General features: G+C 41.1%; 1 protein-coding gene across 10 annotated transcripts in view; it reads left to right on the forward strand.

Annotated features, from left to right (window-relative positions):
* Positions 1-18,602, forward strand: part of LOC132867671 (zinc finger protein 271-like) — an 806,111-nt gene that overhangs the window by 469,048 nt on the left and 318,461 nt on the right. The gene's annotated exons all lie outside the window — the stretch shown is intronic.

Raw genomic sequence — 18,602 nt, forward strand, 5'->3', positions numbered from 1 at the left:
CTCAGTCCCCAGACGTTTACAGACTGTTGTAAAGAGAAAAGGGGATGTCTCACAGTGGGAAACATGGCCTTGTCCCAACTTTTTTGAGATGTGTTGTTGTCATGAAATTTAAAATCACCTAATTTTTCTCTTTAAATGATACATTTTCTCAGTTTAAACATTTGATATGTCATCTATGTTCTATTCTGAATAAAATATGGAATTTTGAAACTTCCACATCATTGCATTCCGTTTTTATTTACAATTTGTACTTTGTCCCAACTTTTTTGGAATCGGGGTTGTAAGAGCACCTCTCTGAGTGTCACGTTTACGTAAAAAAAAAAAAGGTGTGCGTGCACGAGCATGGTCACGTGCAAAAGTGTCCCGGTTTCACACTAGGGAAATCTGGTCACCCTATCCTAAGTTAAAAATTTTAGGAGCACAGGGGAAAAAATGGGGGCACAAGTAGGTTTTCATTTTAAAGGTTTATTGCAGCGCAAACCTTAGACACACCAACACACAAAACGCAAAATTCAATTGAGAATGATGAATGAACAAACAAATGAATAACGAACAACTGAATGAATGAACAAACAGTAGCTAAACAGAGAGCAGAGCTCAGCAGAGCTAACATCATCAAGGACAGCTCCCACCCTGGCTCTGAGTTCTTTGACTTGCTGCCCTCAGGCAGGCGTTACAGGTGCATCAAAGCAAGGACCAACAGACTCAAAAACAGTTTTTTCCCACAGGCCATAACCACCTTGAACAATTAGCCTTTTTCACATTACGTCACTTGCAGGGGAATTCATATCCGTTTTCAGCCTTTTGAATGGAAGAAGAGGTATACGGCGGCAACATATGTTAACAAAACTGTGTCATTCACAGATAAGATTGATAATAATATTGTGCATTGTTGTTTATCGTTACATATTGTTAGCGACCATTCCAGTCACCTATCTGCCTTGTTTTGGAAAGGAAGTTTACTGACTTTCTATGGTTGCTACTTGTTAAGGCCAATTTATGCTGACAACGCAGTCCTCTACATCCGCTGTACACGCACTTCCGCTTCCCTACTTTCCCAGTTTGGTTTGTTTTCATGACCGCCATTTTTAAAAACACGAGCGAAGATGGAGCAGCACGAAGAGCGGTTGATCGAGGAAGTACGTACATCTATACGACTCCCGTTCTAGTCATTATAAGTAACCGGAGGATAAACACTCCACTAACCACACCCACCAACTACTCCTAGCGATTTCGCGACTTCGCGCCCCCTTGCGTTGTAGCGGTGAATAACATCGCGCACGCCTATTACTCCCCGCTCAACGATAAATTACAACTGTCTGTGAAAAGCTATCTGCAAAAGCCTTGTCGCAAGAGCATGCAGAGGCCTTGAGCCAGCAGATTAGCATGCTGCCTCTTCTTCCATTCAAAAGGCTGAAAACAGATGTGAGGTTCTTCTGCAAGTGATGTAATGTGAAAAAGGCTAATTACATGCACTGACTGATGCCACTTCTGGCAGGTGCAACAATGCACCAACAAGGACCTAAAAGGACAATATTCTCACACTTACCTGATACAGTGCAATACTTATTACAGTGCAACCTCACAGAGCAACTTTTTAGTTTTCATAGCTTTTTGTATATTTTATATTTATATTTCTACACTTTTACATCCATACCCAATACAATGCAATACCAAATACAGTGCAATGTCCTGAGTTTTGTAGCTGATCTGAGTTTCTGTAACTAATGTGCAATTAACATCTGCAATTCAACGCGCCCAGTTGTGTGTATATATATTCTTTGTTTTTCTGCTGTGTTGTGACATGCACCATTTGTATATACTGTAGGGTTGGGCGGTATTACGGTAAGAAGGTATCCCGAGGTATCCAAAAGTACCAACGGTATCGGTCTCATTACCATCATTTAAAAAAAAAAATATATAATATCTAAATAAATATGGAGTACATGAGGTCATAATATAAAATAATAAATTGAAGATCATCCCGAATAACTGTGTGATCGTATTTTCACTAATTCTATCAATTTCCTAAAGAAGTTCTCATCGCGTGCAGGGTTGTTTATGTCGTTACCATGGCAACCCTGCGTGACTGAGACTGAGACCGGGGGTGTCATGGCTCAGATGGCTAAGGCACCGTACCATAAATCCGGGTTCGATTCCGACCCGAGGTTATTTCCCGATCCCGTCTCGCTCTCCCCCGCTCATTTCCTGTCTCTCTATACTGTCCTATCTAAAAAAAAAAAAAAAAGAGACTGAGACCGCGGTTGAAAGATGGCAAGTCAAGATAACGAGTTAGTGGCAAAAAAAAATACAACATCGGCAGTGTGGCAGTATTTTGGTTTCAAACCAAACGAAAAATCTAATATGTCCCCTAAGGCACACCATAGCCTGGGGTACTCCACTTCCACGAGATCTCTCCAATGAGTTGTGTTTTGAGTAGGTTACATGAGTAACAACAAGGTAGAATAATATAACGTATGACATTTGGGATGTGGGTAATAAACGTTTGAAATGTCATCTACTGAAGAAACGGAAGAAAACATCGTAGCGTAAACTGTTAGGTTTCTGGTGGGAATTAGCAATGCGCTTGCTATCTTTGTTGGGTGTGTTAAACCGTATGGATTTAAGTGGAATAATTGTAAGGAGTTATGTGATCAAGACAATGTTTTAAGCAAGGTAAGGCCATTTGATTATTAATTTCCCCGCCATGGCATGACGTGGGCCCATATGATTTTGCCTTGTGCAGCTATCACGCATTTGAATTAGGTTCGCCTCATTTGCGCTGAAGAATATGGTTTATCGCGCAGTCTAAACGGACTTGGGTGTTGGTTGATTCTTTTTCTTTTTTTTTATTTCCCATGCTTGAAAGGGTATGATCCTGCTCATCGTGTACTTTTTTTGATGGAGTAGGTGAAATAGTGCTGCAAATGCGTTTCAACGCAGACATGTGTAAACGACAGTTGAATGCTATTTTCAAGATGAAGGAAGAGTTGCGTGATGCTTTGAAATATCTCTTAATCCATTCATCAATGCACAAAATTCGCTTTGCTGCTTAATCCATACCACAATGCACACAATTCGCTATGCTGCTTTTAAATAGTACATTTGAGGCATAGGCGCACGTTACACAGTAGGCCGAAACAAAATATTATTTTTTTCTCGGTAATACCGTATACCCCGGGAAAACACAGAGACAGTTTAAAGGTATCAAAATTTGGATACCGCCCAACCCTAATATACTGTATATTATTTGTTTTTCTGCTGTGTTGTATGTTCCCATCTAAATGTTTGCACTGGGGTGTGTGCTTTCCATCTCATTATATAATTTTCCTGCACCTTCTCCCGTCGTTCTAGCTTTCTTCACTACACTTTCTTCCTCGTCCGTTCTTTTATTCTTGTTTCCACCATCATTGCTTTTAAAAAACGCCATTATTCTCTGCATAGCGAATATATTTCTCAGCTCGGTCCAAACCAGCTCTCAGTTATCTCTCAGTTGAATGGTCTGATGAATTGCTAAAAAGCACTTTTCCCACCTAATGCCACACCCACAACATACAACCGTGGGAAAGAAGGGCAATCACAGGAAGATGAGTAGAAACCGGGAAATGTTACGGGGGATATTTATTGTGAGAGTAGGCTATTGTAGCGTCAACACAAAAGCACCGGACTCAACTTTAACTGAAAGTGTTATTCAGTAGCCTAAACGTATTCAAGCTACAGACCAAGAAGAATAAAAATGCTGAAATCTCATGTCCCGGTCAAACGCACTAGCATGGCAGAACGGCAAAAAAAATTGTAACTTTTTCACTCCCCCCCCCCCCCCCCCCCCCCAGCTACCATGGGAACCACCGCAGTGCAAGACAGAGGCAATGCACGCAACTACAGACGGAGCAAGGCGCAGGCAGAACACACACACGCACGTACACAACACTGAACACGCACACAAAAATACAGGCCGTTACTCGTTACACTGCCATGAGGCTACAAGCATGTGTCTCTCTGAGAGCGAGCAGCCCCACCCGCGCGCTGAGCGCAGAGACACAGTGTCACACAGAAAGTGAAGGATTTTCTCAGAGTGCTCCCTCCAAACAATGGGGATTTACACAGAAACGGAAGGAGATATTCACAAAATTCTTTCACATTGAGCACTACAAGGCTCTCCTGAACACATTGATATAATTTTCTTGTCTCTAGTGTAAAAAATGATATTAGGTAGGCTATCCAGCGCTGGATTTACATACTTTGCAGTTTAACGTTTGATACATTTTAGAATGTTAAACTCGTCGCGTCTGCGCTCAGTGCTTTCCTAAATTGTCGGCCGCAAGAAGCCCTCGCACGAATGCGCGTTTTTTTTTCTGTCGTTCGCATGCCGAAAAATTCGCTCGCAAATGCGAGTGAAATGTGCGCACTGTAGAGCCCTGTATGCAGTCGAGCTAGAGTGAGCTAGAGTGTACGTAGCTTTAAAAAAATGCTCTACATTTCTCATTAAAACTGTTTTCAGCCACAAATTTCACTCTACACACATAATTTTCTCAAAAGTTGGAGTCACACTTAGGCTTGCACGGTATACCGGTACCCAGGCTTTCATCTAAACTGGGGAACAGGGGCGCTGCGCCCTCTTACTCTCGGCGTGCGCCCCCTTACCGAAATGCCGATTGAACCCCAAGTCACATTTAGACCATGCACTTATATGCTACTGCACAACATGCAGTCTTTCTCAAAACGATCTTTTCTCCGTGAAAACATCCCAGCAACACCACGTGACAATGTGTCTGATCATCAAATACGTTATAATTACTCCAAAAATATTCCAATCATAGTAGATACACCGCCAGACGGTGCAAAAACAATCCGAATTGGCGTTTTCCAGACTGAGGCGCCATGTTTGTTTACTTGTCGCAGCTGCTCTCGCGAGATTTGACATGGGTTACATACAAGCTCAGCTGACTTGTAGAGCGAGATAACTGAATGACCTTTCACCCACCGGCGCGGGAGCTTTTGACAGAAGTAGTTCGCGAGTTGTTTTTGTTGACACTTGGGCATTTAAAGATGTCATCCCGCGGCACGAAACGGAAGAAAGCCAAAGACTGTCCGGGGCAGAAGATTACTTCTTTCTTTTTCAATGTTGACAGACAATTTGTTACAATTTCCCTCTCAGATAGCCTCAGAATGTCCCATTGTAGCCTCAATTTTTCAAAGGCTTTGCACGGCGGAGAGGGGGGGACAACCGGCGCACCCCCCCCCCCCCCCCCCCCCGCTTCGCTCCCTCGCCATGGTGAGCGCCCTCATACTAAATTTTTCTAGAAAAAACCCTGCCGGTACCAGTATAGTATCGCGGTACTGAGGCATTTAAAACGGTACTATACTGCATTTGTAAAGTATCGGTACTTGAAAAGGCGCGGCAAACTCACCATGTGACGTCGCGTTGTAACTAGGCTACAGCTGAGTGGAGCAGGAGAGGAGAATGGCTGCTGCACCTGTCAATCCCCTAGTTGACAAACCAGGAGCGCGAAGTGCAATATGGAAGTATTTTGGCTTTACCCCAGATGCGGAAGGCCAACCAATAAACTCAGATGCACCCGTTTGCAAACGGTGTTTAAAAACATGTCTGGCGAAGGGCGGCAACACCTCCAACCTTGCTAAACACTTAAAAGACAACCACCCAGACCTGCATGCAGAGCTCAGGGAACGACAGGTAACTCATGAACTGTAATGTTTTTTTTTTCTTAAAATTCCAGGAAGCCATTAAGCTTAAAATATTTTTGGGAAGTGAGCAAGTCACGTCAGGCCAAAAAAGTCACAACTTTGCATGTATAACGGCATACGCCTTCAATAGCGGAGAATGCAACATGCAGGCTACCCTTTTCAAATGCAACAGCTCAGTAGCCTAGTTAATAATTCACTGTGCACTCACAGCGACCAACCACATTTCACTTTTTCCAATATTGTACACCTAAAAAGTTTGATTCAGTTCGTAACACCCTCGCTCAAAGACGATCAGTAGTCTTTCACAAAACAAATTTAGTGATGTGTCGGAGAACCGGCTCTCTGAAATGATAACGGGAGCAGCGATCGCAGGCTGCTTATTAGGAGCCGTAGGTGCTGCACTGTCTGTCGCTCCCTCATGCCGTGCGCTGCTGCACGGAGACCAGTAAGGTTTTTTTTCCCCTTCGGTGCCTCATCTCGTCACACTCTCTCATGCGAGAACTCCGCAGATACAACATTGACCAATCGAGTGTAGCTTTCATTTAAAAAGAAGCGGAGGGGAAAATTAGAGAGGGGGAATTTTCTCACACACACTAAGGTTGACCTATATTTGGAAAATAAAGCCGTAAATGATACACATTTCATGCCATGTATGCCTATTTTACATTAGAAATTCAGGTTGCATACATTGCATTGTTTAGAGAGAAATTGGGCTAATGAATTAGGATCTGGTTTTTACCTGCTGAATGAATTTTATAGGCTACTCGAGAGGACAACGCCGTCAATAATAAAAATGAAACAATTGAAAAAGTTGTGACAGAGTTTTCTGACATATAGTCTACATATAGTCTTCATGCCGCCACTAACTTTCGATCTGAGCCGACGTTTCGGCAATCTCGATGGTCAAGCGCATATATTATACAGCATAACAGCCCTGAGAGCGCGAGGCTATTTTCCCCCATCGCGCGCTTCTGCCCGCGCTTTGAATTTTTAACCACAATCTGAGATGCATTCATGTTTTCACTCCTCCTTTACCAGAAAACACACGATTTGTACCATTAATAAAGAGATGCAGGTTGTTTCCCTGCCTGCTCTTTTCACGCAATGGCAATAGGGCACATTTCGTTTTCATTTAGGAGGAACACGCGAGCTCGAATATCTGCTAAACTATCTGCTAAACTATTTTCACTGCAGAGCTCTGGTGCTTTTGGTCCAGGGACAGTGCCCCCACCCAGTGCCCCTAATTAGCAAGAGAGGGAGAAGGGTGAGGTAGAGCTGTGCAATATATCGTATTTTTATCGCGATATCGATATTGGTGTCAAACGATATCAAAATTCATAATATCGATATGAAACGATTTTTTGTCATTTGTCGAAAGGGACGTGCACAATATTTCTACAATGGCAATAAAACAACAATAACATTGACGTGACAGTAAGGTAAAACGAACCCTTCTGTCCCCTAAGGCACACCGTAGCCTTGCATACGTCATCCATTCTACTCCCGCGATATCTCCGCAACAGTAAAAAATCAATTCTTCTGTTTTCATACGTGTCGGGTGATTTGATATATTGATTTGTTAATATGTTGTTTGATTTGCTTGCTAATAGTTATAATAATACAATTAACATATTTACGTCATATTTTTGGATGTGGGACTGGGTAATGTAAAAATGGCATCTACGGAAGAAAACAAGCACAACAATATTAGCACATATCCAGCTTGCTAGCTGTGTTAGATGTGTTAAACCGTGTGGATTTAAGTGGAATAATTGCGAGTCGTCCTGTGGTCAAGGCAGCGTTTTAAGGTAAGGCAATTTGGTTATTAATGTTGCCCGCCGCGGCATGTTTACTTGGGTTCATTTGATTTTGACTTGTGCATCTGCAGCTAGCATCATGCTTTGAAGTAGGTTCTGCTAAGGACGGGTTTATTGCGCGATGTAGACGGACTCAGATGTAATTACATTGTTTTTAAAATTCCGTGCGCTTAAAACGGTGTCCCCCTGCTAATCATGTAGCCCTAATCATGTGTTGCTTTTACTTTTCGAGTGAAATATCTCTGCAAATGGTATTTCAATGCTGACATGCCAAAAAGATAGCGGAGTCCACATTTGGAAGATGAAGGAAGAGAAGCCTGATGCTTGAAAATAGATCGCTTAATCCACAACGCATATCTGTATTTGAGACATAACCTGCAACTAGTGGGGATGTTTTGGAATGACTGTGCATGGGGTGTTTTTGGCCACAGAACACTAACCCACAGTAGTAGGAGGACTACTGGGTTCGTGGATTTTGTCTGTTGACTGAGCGAAGCATGGTGTTTGCCTTGTGCCATTTCACGTAGCATCTAGCCGCAGTGCCACCTACACTTTCAGGGAATGTTTACATGCCGCTGAGCTATTTTCATGTATGTTAATTCTTAAGGACTTGTCTCTATATTGTGCGTGTTCACACACGGACTGGCCATCGGGAGTAGCGGGAGTTTTCCCGGTGGTTCAGTGTGGGCCGGCGGAGAAAAAAACAAAACAGTTGCGCGCTGGCCTTTAATATGATAAGCAATGTTAACAGTTTCTTTAAGAAACTGTTAACATTGTTTATTACAGTTGCGCGCTGGCCTTTAATATGATAAGCAATGTTAACAGTTTCTTAAAGAAACTGTTAACATTGCTTATCATATTAAAGGCCAGCGCGCAACTTTTTTTTTTTTTTTTCTCCGCCGGCCCACAAACTCCCGCTACTCCCAATGGCCAGTCCGTGTGTGTGCGTGTTTTAATGTTGGTGTCTTAACAACACACAAGCTTACGTTGTAGTGTGTGTGTGTGAGAGAGAGATTTTATCCTTGGCTGGCTACGAGCCAGTGTGGACGTTACGCAGTAATCACTGGTAATACCAGCGCTGGCTCCAAACTCTGTGATCGGAAATGTTGAGTGAGGAGAACGTGAGCCTTGTGCAGGCTATAGGACCTATGCAAAGTACGCGCTTGCACAGTAAATAGTTTAAGTAAAAGGCGTTTCAGGGTACAACGGGAAGGGTTGACAGGTAGCCTATGAGGCCTGTACTATAAAAATGTGGCCCGGTGCCTCAGGTGTTGATGATCAGGGCTTTAAAAAAAGGTGTATAAATATCGTTTTAAAAATCGCGATATCGATATTTACTGAAAAAATCGTGATATTGATTTTTTCCAATATCGAGCAGCCCTAGGGTGAGGTTTAAGTTGACAGATGTTGGTGTAAACTGTTTATTGGTTCTCGTTACTCTAGTTTGATTCCTTTTATTTAACTGTTCTAAAATTGCTGTTGTTACGATTTTCTATTAATAAAGTCAGTAATGACATTTTCTGCGTTCTCTTTTTTATTTGAAAAAGTATCGAAAAGTATTGAAGTATCGAAATACATTTTTGGTACCGGTACCAAAATATTGGTATCGTGACAACACTAGTCACACTTGTCTTGAATCACACAATGTGTCTACCTAAATGATAGGATTTACAGTTTTCGCACAAGAAGCCTCAAAGTGACAGGTTCACAGCCCAACTGCTCCATTGACTCCCATTATAATCCCGACAGTGATTTTACTACAAAATCAGAAATGTCAGTTGTTTTCAACTCGCTCTGTTGTCCACATTTTTTACACTAGGGGCAAAAAAAATTACATCAGTGTCTTCATGAGAGCCTTGTAGCGCTCAATGTGAAAGAATTTTGTGAATAGCTCCTTTCATTTTCGTGTAAATCACCGTTGTTCGAGGAGAAGGAAATCTGAGAAAAAGCTCTCTTTGCTTGTGATCTTATGTCTCTGCTCTGCACCTGAGCACCGTCACCAAGGCAACCAGCTCCAGTCAGGGAACAAATGGGGGAGGGGCTGCTCTCTCTCTCTCTCTCTCTAATGCCGCTTTTCCACTACCAACGCGGCTGAGTTGGGCTGAACTGTGCCATGCTGAGTTGGGCTGAGTCGAGCTGAGTGGGGCTGTTGGAGTTGCATTTCGACTACAACCGCGCTGAACCGTGCTGGCTGGAAGTGGGTGGACACATTGGGTGGAGTTAGCAAAAGTGGGTGGATGTCACGTGATGTCGTTAGGCGGCGCAAACAGTGACATGAGTGACCTTTTAAGCGGTAGTCTCACGACCCGGATAGTAAACAATAAACATGGAGGACATGGAGTCATTAGTGTTGCTGGTCTTGGTGCTGTGGCTTGTTGTCACCGACAACGCCAACAGATACTGGCAAGAGCGTATGGATGAGGCGAGGCGCATAAGGCTTCAGAAATTCTCGTAATTCGTAATTCTTCTTCTTCCGGGTTTACGGTGTTTACAGATCCCAGCGTGCTCGCGGGGCATGTGAGGACACTCCTCCTCACCAATCAGTGCACAGGGGAGTGTCTCCTCACGCCCCTAGCCCCACTCGGCTCGGTTTGGCTCGCTTCGCCTCGCTTCAGCCCTACTCCAAAACCGTGCGAGTTTTGGGTGCTGAGTAGGGCTGAAGCGAGCTGAGTCATGCTGTTCTGAGGTTGTCGAAACGCGAGCCATGTCGGGCTGAAGTGAGCTGAAAAAGGGTAGTGGACAAGGCCCAAAACACACACATGATCATAGCATCGGAGCATCATAGCAAGTCACACATTCACACAGTACAGTACAACTCCTGCAATAGCGACTGCTACGCCCACTGCATCACTCTCACGATTTCCCACAGGGGAATTGTCTATGCTATGATGCTAAAATGCTACAATGCTAAAATGATGCTATGACGAAATTTTGGCGACGCTAGTCGCCAAAATTTTGTCATAGCATCATTTTAGCATTGTAGCATCATAGCAAGTCACCAACATTTCATTATGGAAGAAAAACAGGATGAGGTGAAAAATGAAATTTTGGCGATGGTAGTTGCCAAAATTTCATCATAGCATCTTAGCATCATAGCAAGTCATAGCAAGTGTCATCATGGCATCATAGCAAGTGTACAGTTTATTTCTTATAGCTAACATATTAGCATACTGAAATTGTGAATTGTAAAAGAAAAGTGAAATCATTGAAGCTAGATATTGTTCTGCGTTATTCTGGAAATGTATTTAATTATTTATGGTTGGTGTGTTTATATAAAAGCATATTTAGCCGCGGTAAAAGCTAACGCAGTGAGCTTTTTTTGAGCCAAGCCAAAAGCTAACAGCGCTAACTGTGGTAATATGAATACATCTTTAACAAAAGTGAGATTATTGAAGCTAGATATTACTCTCTGGTGATTTTACGGTTGGTTTGTTTCTATACGAGAACATTAAGCCGAGCTAAAACGCTAACGGAACTAATTGCCTTTGAGCGGAGCGCAAACAGCTGCCATTGTTGTCAAGAAAAGCTAATGGAGCTAACTGTGGTAATATGAATACATCTTTAACAAAAGTGAGATTATTGAAATTCAGCCTGTAGACATATTGAACAAAAATAAACAGGACATACGAGCCAACTTATAAAGACACAACACATTGAAATACACTGAACATTGAGAGAAAAAAATGAGATGGAGTGAACCAAAGGAAGAGAGAGAGAGGCTTAGAAAGAGAAAAAGATGTGGAGACAGAGTTCGATGCATCAGAGCTAGTATAGCAAGTTAGGGGGAGAGAATGGTGACAAAATTACAATCAAGATAGATACTGGCATGGGGTATGAGCTGCTATAACCAGGTGGTGATATTGCGGTCGCGGTAGAGTGTTCCATTAACATAAAGCTTGTCGACAGACAGTGTAGCTCGTTTACCTTCTTGCCTGAGTTGTTTCATTACAGGCAAGAGGGCTCTTCTTTCCTGGATTTCTCGTGGGAATTGGTCGTTTAGTCCATATGATGTGCCTTTCAGTTATTTTCCTTTGCTTTTAATAAGTTCTTCGTGCTTGTAGTGTTTGAATTTGGTTATTATCGGAGGTGGCTTTTTATTGTCTTTGGAAGTGAGACGGTGGACTCGATGAAAGGTAATCCTGTTGACTGCCTCTGATGGGATTTTCAGAGATGACTGCATGAATTCTTTCACAGCTTTCTCAGGATCATCAGGTGTAGTTGTTGATAGTGGGATTCCTGAAAAAATGAGGTTGTCGCGCATGCTGCGGCATTGGAGGTCTAGTATTTTTTTCTTTCATGATTCTATTTTCGGCGGCACGGTGATGTAGTGGTTAGCGCTGTCGCCTCACAGCAAGAAGGTCTGGGTTCGAGCCCCGTGGCCGGCGAGGGCCTTTCTGTGTGGAGTTTGCATGTTCTCCCCGTGTCCGCGTGGGTTTCCTCCGGGTGCTCTGGTTTCCCCCACAGTCCAAAGACATGCAGGTTAGGTTAACTGGTGACTCTAATGGCCCTTTTCCACTACCCTTTTTCAGCTCACTTTAGCTCACTTCAGCCCGACACGGCTCGCGTTTCGACTACCAAAAAACAGCACGACTCAGCTCGCTTCAGCCCTGCTTAGCCCCTAAAACTCGCACCGTTTTGGAGTGGGGCTGAAGCGAGCCAAACCGTGCCGAGTGAGGCTGGGGGCGTGAGCAGACACTCCCCTGTGCACTGATTGGTGAGGAGGAGTGTCCTCACATGCCCACACACGCCCCGCGAGCATGCTTGGATCTGTAAACACCGTAAACCCGGAAGAAGGAGAATTACGAGAATTATGAAGCCTTATGTGCCTCGCCTCATCTATACGCTCTTGCCAGTATCTGTTGGCGTTGTCGGTGACAACAAGCCACAGCACCAAGACCAGCAACACTAACGACTCCATGTCCTCCATGTTTATTGTTTACTATTCGGGTCATGAGACTACCGCTTAAAAGCTCACTGATGTCACTGTTTGCGCTGCTTAACGACATCACGTAACGTCCACCCACTTTCGCTAACTCCACTCAATGTGTCCACCCACTTCCAGCCAGCACGGTTCAGCGCGGTTGTAGTCGAAATGCAACTCCAACAGCCCCGCTCAGCTCGACTCAGCCCAGCTCAGCATGGCATGGCTCAGCCCGACTCAGCCGCGTTTGTAGTGGAAAAGCGGCATAAATTGACCGTAGGTGTAAATGTGAGTGTGAATGGTTGTCTGTGTCTATGTGTCAGCCCTGTGATGACCTGGTGACTTGTCCAGGGTGTACCCCGCCTTTCGCCCGTAGTCAGCTGGGATAGGCTCCAGCTTGCCTGCGACCCTGTAGAACAGGATAAAGCGGCTACAGATAATGAGATGAGATTCTATTTTCGCTAGTGAGATGAGTTGCCTGGTTGAATAAGTTTGTGGCATTTCCTTTTAGTTCACTGTTTTCTAATACGAGTGTGTCGATCTGTGATTGAGAGAATGCGAGACTGGCTTTTAATTTGAGGTGACGATGTTACACTGAGTCTATCGCGAGACTTTGGGTGAGATCCAACATGGCGGCGTGCCGAATACCGTTTGTAAACACAGGATTACAGGAATATTCTTTTCCTTCTGTTTAAACTGGTTATTACCTCTCAACAAGAACCGGCCAATCTGTTTACCTTTTCCGACGGCCACTTCTTCATTCCGGACACCATGACATCTGAACCCAGCAAGAAACACCCAACACGCGACTGGTCAACTGAGACAGACGAGGCTCCAGAGACCAGGGGTGGGCGATACTGGGAATTTGGGTATTGATCCGATACCAAGTAAATACAGGGCTAGTATCGCCGATACTGATGGCGATACTTTTTACTTGAAATGTTATGATCATTGAATAATTTTGTGATTTTGCCTTTTTTAGTTGATTATGAGTATGATAAAACACAGGACAAAGATTTTAGGCAAATAAAAATGTTTTTTATTAACTGACTACAGTAATATAAAACAATGTAACAGTATATTAATAATAAAATTCCCTTATCACCTTCTGCTACACAAAATTGTTTAAGAAAAAAGTCACTAGTGCAAAATAACAAAAAAGCAACAATGTAACAAAAATATAACAATGTCAACAACACAAACAATACCTTCCATTGCACGCAAATATTTGTGAAAAATAAAGTCAGTAAAAAAGTAACAAAGTCAGTAGTGCAAAATAAGTAAACAAAAGCAACAATGTAATAAATATAACAATATAAACAACACAACAACAAAAAATACCTTCCATTGCACGCATATCTGTGTGAAAAATAAAGTCAGTAGTGCAAATCAGGTGTAAACTACAAGTGGCTTGTAACCTTTGGCTCTTTACGCACAAAGCCCTCCAAGGAAATATCCCTTGAGGTGCCCTTTTGGCTCTGTTCCCATGTTGATAACAGATTTAAAGGTTTTTGTTCAGGAACAGTAACATGTTTACATTCTTCCCTTTTATTGCACCACTTCTCTGAGTTATTAACTGTCTCGCCTTAGAGAAAATCCTTTCTTTCTCAGTCAGTGCTCTGACTCTCCGCTCTCCGACAAAGCGGGGAGGGGCAAGGTGTGAGCGGCAGAGAGAGAGAGGTGCACTGTTTACACAGACAGATTTAGAGAGAAACTACGCTCGCATGAACTCTGAGTAAATTCGAGTAATTTACTGGACGTATTGAAGCGAAACTGCGACGAAAGTATCGATCTCATCACGCTAGTATCGATTCGATTCCGATACTCACCTTGGTATCAATACTATCGCTACTCAGATTGATACGCCCACCCCTGCCAGAGACTCCCCCCACTATCGGTACCGCCAAGGTTACATCCATCGAGGTCAGTTTACTGGAATCCATAAACCACAAACTTGATATACTTGAACATCTTCATGAGGACATCAAGGAATTAAAAGCCAGTCTCACATTCTCTCAATCACAGATATGAATACATCCTTAACAAAAGTGAGATTATTGAAGCTAGATATTACTCTCTGGTGATTTTATGGTAGGTTTGTTTCTATACGAGAACATTAAGCCGAACTAAAAAGCTAACGATGCTAACTCAGTGTTTCCCACAGACCAGGTAGCAATTTGTGGTGCTCCACTGTGCCGATGAGGGAATCATGCGCGGTGGTGTTGTGGTGGTCAGTGGAGTCGGTCATTGGGGTGTATGCAAAGTGTTTACAGCGGGCGGTGTTCAAACACACAGTATCTTTCTTCAGAGTCACCTGCTGGGACTATTTTAAAGCTACAAGAAGCATTTGAGATTATTCAGTTCAATCTAAATTCTTTTAAGTTCTTTACGAGAAGACAGCTAAAACAATTTTTACCAGAACCCTGCCTGGTTTCATTCCTCGACCCAACTTTACATAACAGGGCAGGCCATTAGTTTGCTGGGCTTGATGTTGGTGGAAAACCTGTCGTCTTTTAAATTTATGAAAATTACTCACCAAAATTGAAGTTCAAGTTTAGTTTTTACTAGAGATGCACCGATTGCAATTTTTTGGGCCGATTCCGATTTTCCATGGAGTGTGACCTGCCGATACCAATTTTGGCCGATTCCGATTTCATTTTTTCAAACCACTTCACAGCACACACACAGACTTTTCTTTTTATCTTTTCTTTAATAGAACATTCTGCCAGATTTTCAGTAATAAATTTTCAACACCTCAAAGGTTGAAAACAAACAAAAAGACATTGTTCTTTGTAAAATCTTTCTTTATGTTTGGTATTAACATATTATTTCCTGAAATAGGAAATTCACACAAACATTTTTTCTTTTCCCATCCAATATCTGGCACAAAAACAACTTCCCCCTCATATATTATTTGCCTACTGCTATGGAACACACTTTCATAAGCCTATTTAGGTCTTAAAACTTATAACTTAAAACTTAGAACAACCCATTTCTTCATTCAATATCAAAATACAAAAATAATTTCCAGTCATACTTATACCATAGCCATTCTATCATCTTTGTCAAATGTGTATTTGTAGAGTAATTTCCAATGGAATCAAGTGCAGCCAAGGTTGTAAAACAAACAAAAAGACATTTTTTTTTCTCTCTCTTTGTACAAATCTAACTAGATGTTTGGTAATAGGCTAACGTATTAATTCCTGTAATGGGAAATTCACACAACCACAAACGTTTTCTTCTTTTTACATCCAATATCTGGCACAAAAAATTCACTATATTTGGATATCCAAATATAGTGAATTTTTTTTTTTTTAACAACGGCGCGCGCGCAGGACTGACACTGTTCTGCGCAGGCGCAACACAATCGCACTAGAAAGCATGTTCAAGCTGCCAGTGTAGCTGCAGTCTTTTTAGTTGTGAATTACGAGTATTTCCACTTTCATCTCTATGTGATACACAAGTTTTGATCGGCAGAAAATCGGCATATTTTAATTTTGACCGGCCGGTCGCCGGTCATGGCCTATCACGTGAAAATCTGCCGATTCCGATCAGTAGCCGGTCAATCGGTGCATCTCTGGTTTTTACCTTAGTTTTTTGCCTTTTTGGTGGCAATCTTTCAATCATTCAAGGAATAAATTGCAAAAAGACAAGCTGGAGGTTTTTATTTTAAATATTGAACTCAACACTTCCCTCAAACAATACTAAAATGAAATAAATAGTATAATGTAACAAAATAATAATAAAATAAAATATCATAATTAGATCTAAGAAACCACTTAAGGTAACAAACAATAATGAAAAAGCATTACCCTAATTGGTGCAAAGCCTGCATGCCCGATCAGAACATTTAATTCTGCGTGGCTTCCTGAAAAAAAAAAACCTCCAGTGCCCTATTGTAAGGGAAGTCATTGCTGAAGCGGGATAAACGGGATAATGCAATAAGGCCGGTTCCTCGTGTCAAGCTGCTACTGTCTGCATCAAAATTGGTTTATAGCCTGACTCAGGGATGTCCGTTTCCTGTAAGCCAAGAAGGCTATGATAAAGCTCATCATGAGCACGACGTACGCTACCTTTTAAAATAAGGGGTCGGAGGCGAATCGGGAAGGCTGCGTTATTTTAATTAGCCTAACAGGCCTACTTGCAGTCCGGGTATATGCGCACCGGCAGGCCTGTGTACACGCCCCTCTCTCTCTCTCTCTCTCTCTCTCTCTCTCTCTCTCTCTCTGTGTGCGCGCGAACGAGACGAAAGAGCACTATGAATGAACGGAATGATACGCAACGGAATTTTTTTTTTTTCAAAATCGTGAGTCTGATTGTGTGGCGATAGGAATCCATTGTGTGGTGCTGCGCCACACAATGGTCTATGTATGGGAAACCCTGTAACTGCCTTTAGACGGAGCTAGGTGAACGGCACGAAAAGCCGCCATTGCTCTCACCAACCGCTAGCAGCCTGAACTGTACTGACAAGCAAACAAGCTTAAATAAAATTCAGATCATTGAAGGTGTAGACATTACTCTCATGATTTGGGGGTGGAATTTTTTTTAACTGTTGGTGTATTTCTACACAAGAAGATTAAAGATGAAAGCTATATATTTATCTATCTATTCAGACTACATTGTTACATTCTCCTTCTGTCCAGGGAAAACCACATTTCTCCGTGTTTGTTTGATTGTTTGTGATAAACTGTGATTAACTGTCTCTGTATGGACTTAGAAAGAAATTACATTTAAATGTAATATGATTTAACAACCTACATTGATTAAATAGAAAAGCGAGCATTTTCATACATGACTACTTTGACTTTTAGTAATTAATGTACATTTTGATGATAAAATCCTGCACATTTGCTTAAGTTAGTAGTATTACTTGTGGTGGTATATTTATAGTGTTAATGTGATTCTTTGTCTTGAGGAAAAAAATTTAGTTTACTGATAAGTCAGCAGGCCCTGCTCTGCTCTCTCACAAACACACATTACAAAAAGTAAACATGTTTAACGTGTCTGTTACAGAGATGCCTACTAGTACGGATTGGCCGTATTTTGTATGGAAAAGTTACGTAAATACGATGTTACGGCAAACCGTGTTATTCTGTACGGAATTATTATAAAGTCTTAAAAAATTCCAGTTAGTTGTTTTTAAATGTCCAAGCGACTTTTTCAATCCATGCGCAATTCACGGCTATTTATTTTTATGACAACCGCACATGCTGTGTGTGACATGCGCAGATACCGCACATGCTGTGTGTGGCATGCGCATAATGAATAGCATCATTTTTTTACATAATTAACATTGTTTATTGTATTAAGTTTAATATAAATATATAAACCTTTATTTCAAAACTCAATTAAAAAGAACTACAGAAAATACAATAATTCTAAATATAGTACAATATAAATAATTTGTACAAAAAGTTTGTTTTATTACCTATCGTCTACAACAGTGTTTTTAATATAATAAGAATAATATTAACAACCACTAATAATAATAATTAGTAGTAGTAGTAAATATTGATTATTAATCATTACTACTTATGAATTAGTGATTAATAAGTACTAGGGATTATTAAATGTTATAAAATTAAGTTATTAAAAATTATTACAAATAATTATTAAAAAGTAGTAATTGGTAGAATACCAACAAATACTCATGGATTATAGATAATTTTTTAAAATAGTGAACATTGATATAACTGTAGTACTACTACTACTACTACTACTAATAATAATAATAAACAATAATACTACTAGTAATACTTGTTAATGTTATCAGTACAATTGTTATCAATGTTCACTATTAAAAACAAATTACTATAATCCATGAATTGTTTGTATCACCACCACTACTACTACTAATAATAATAATAATTACTACTTTTTTAATAATAATTTTAACTAATTTTTAACTAATTAATTTTTAACTAATAATTAATAATTTTAAATAATCTTATAACTCAATTTTATAGCATTTTAATAATCACTACTTATTAATTATTAGTATAATTAAGTAGTAGTTGATGATAATTACTAATTAATTATTAAATTACATTTTGATAATCACTGCTTATTAATTAAGTAGTTATTAAAAAAAGTAGTTATTATTATAGCCCAAGAGCATTAGCTCAAAATTGAGTCCAACCCGGAACAAATTAGTAACA

The sequence above is a fragment of the Neoarius graeffei genome, chromosome 19 (assembly GCF_027579695.1).
Source record: "Neoarius graeffei isolate fNeoGra1 chromosome 19, fNeoGra1.pri, whole genome shotgun sequence".
NCBI classification, from domain to species: Eukaryota; Metazoa; Chordata; class Actinopteri; order Siluriformes; family Ariidae; genus Neoarius; species Neoarius graeffei.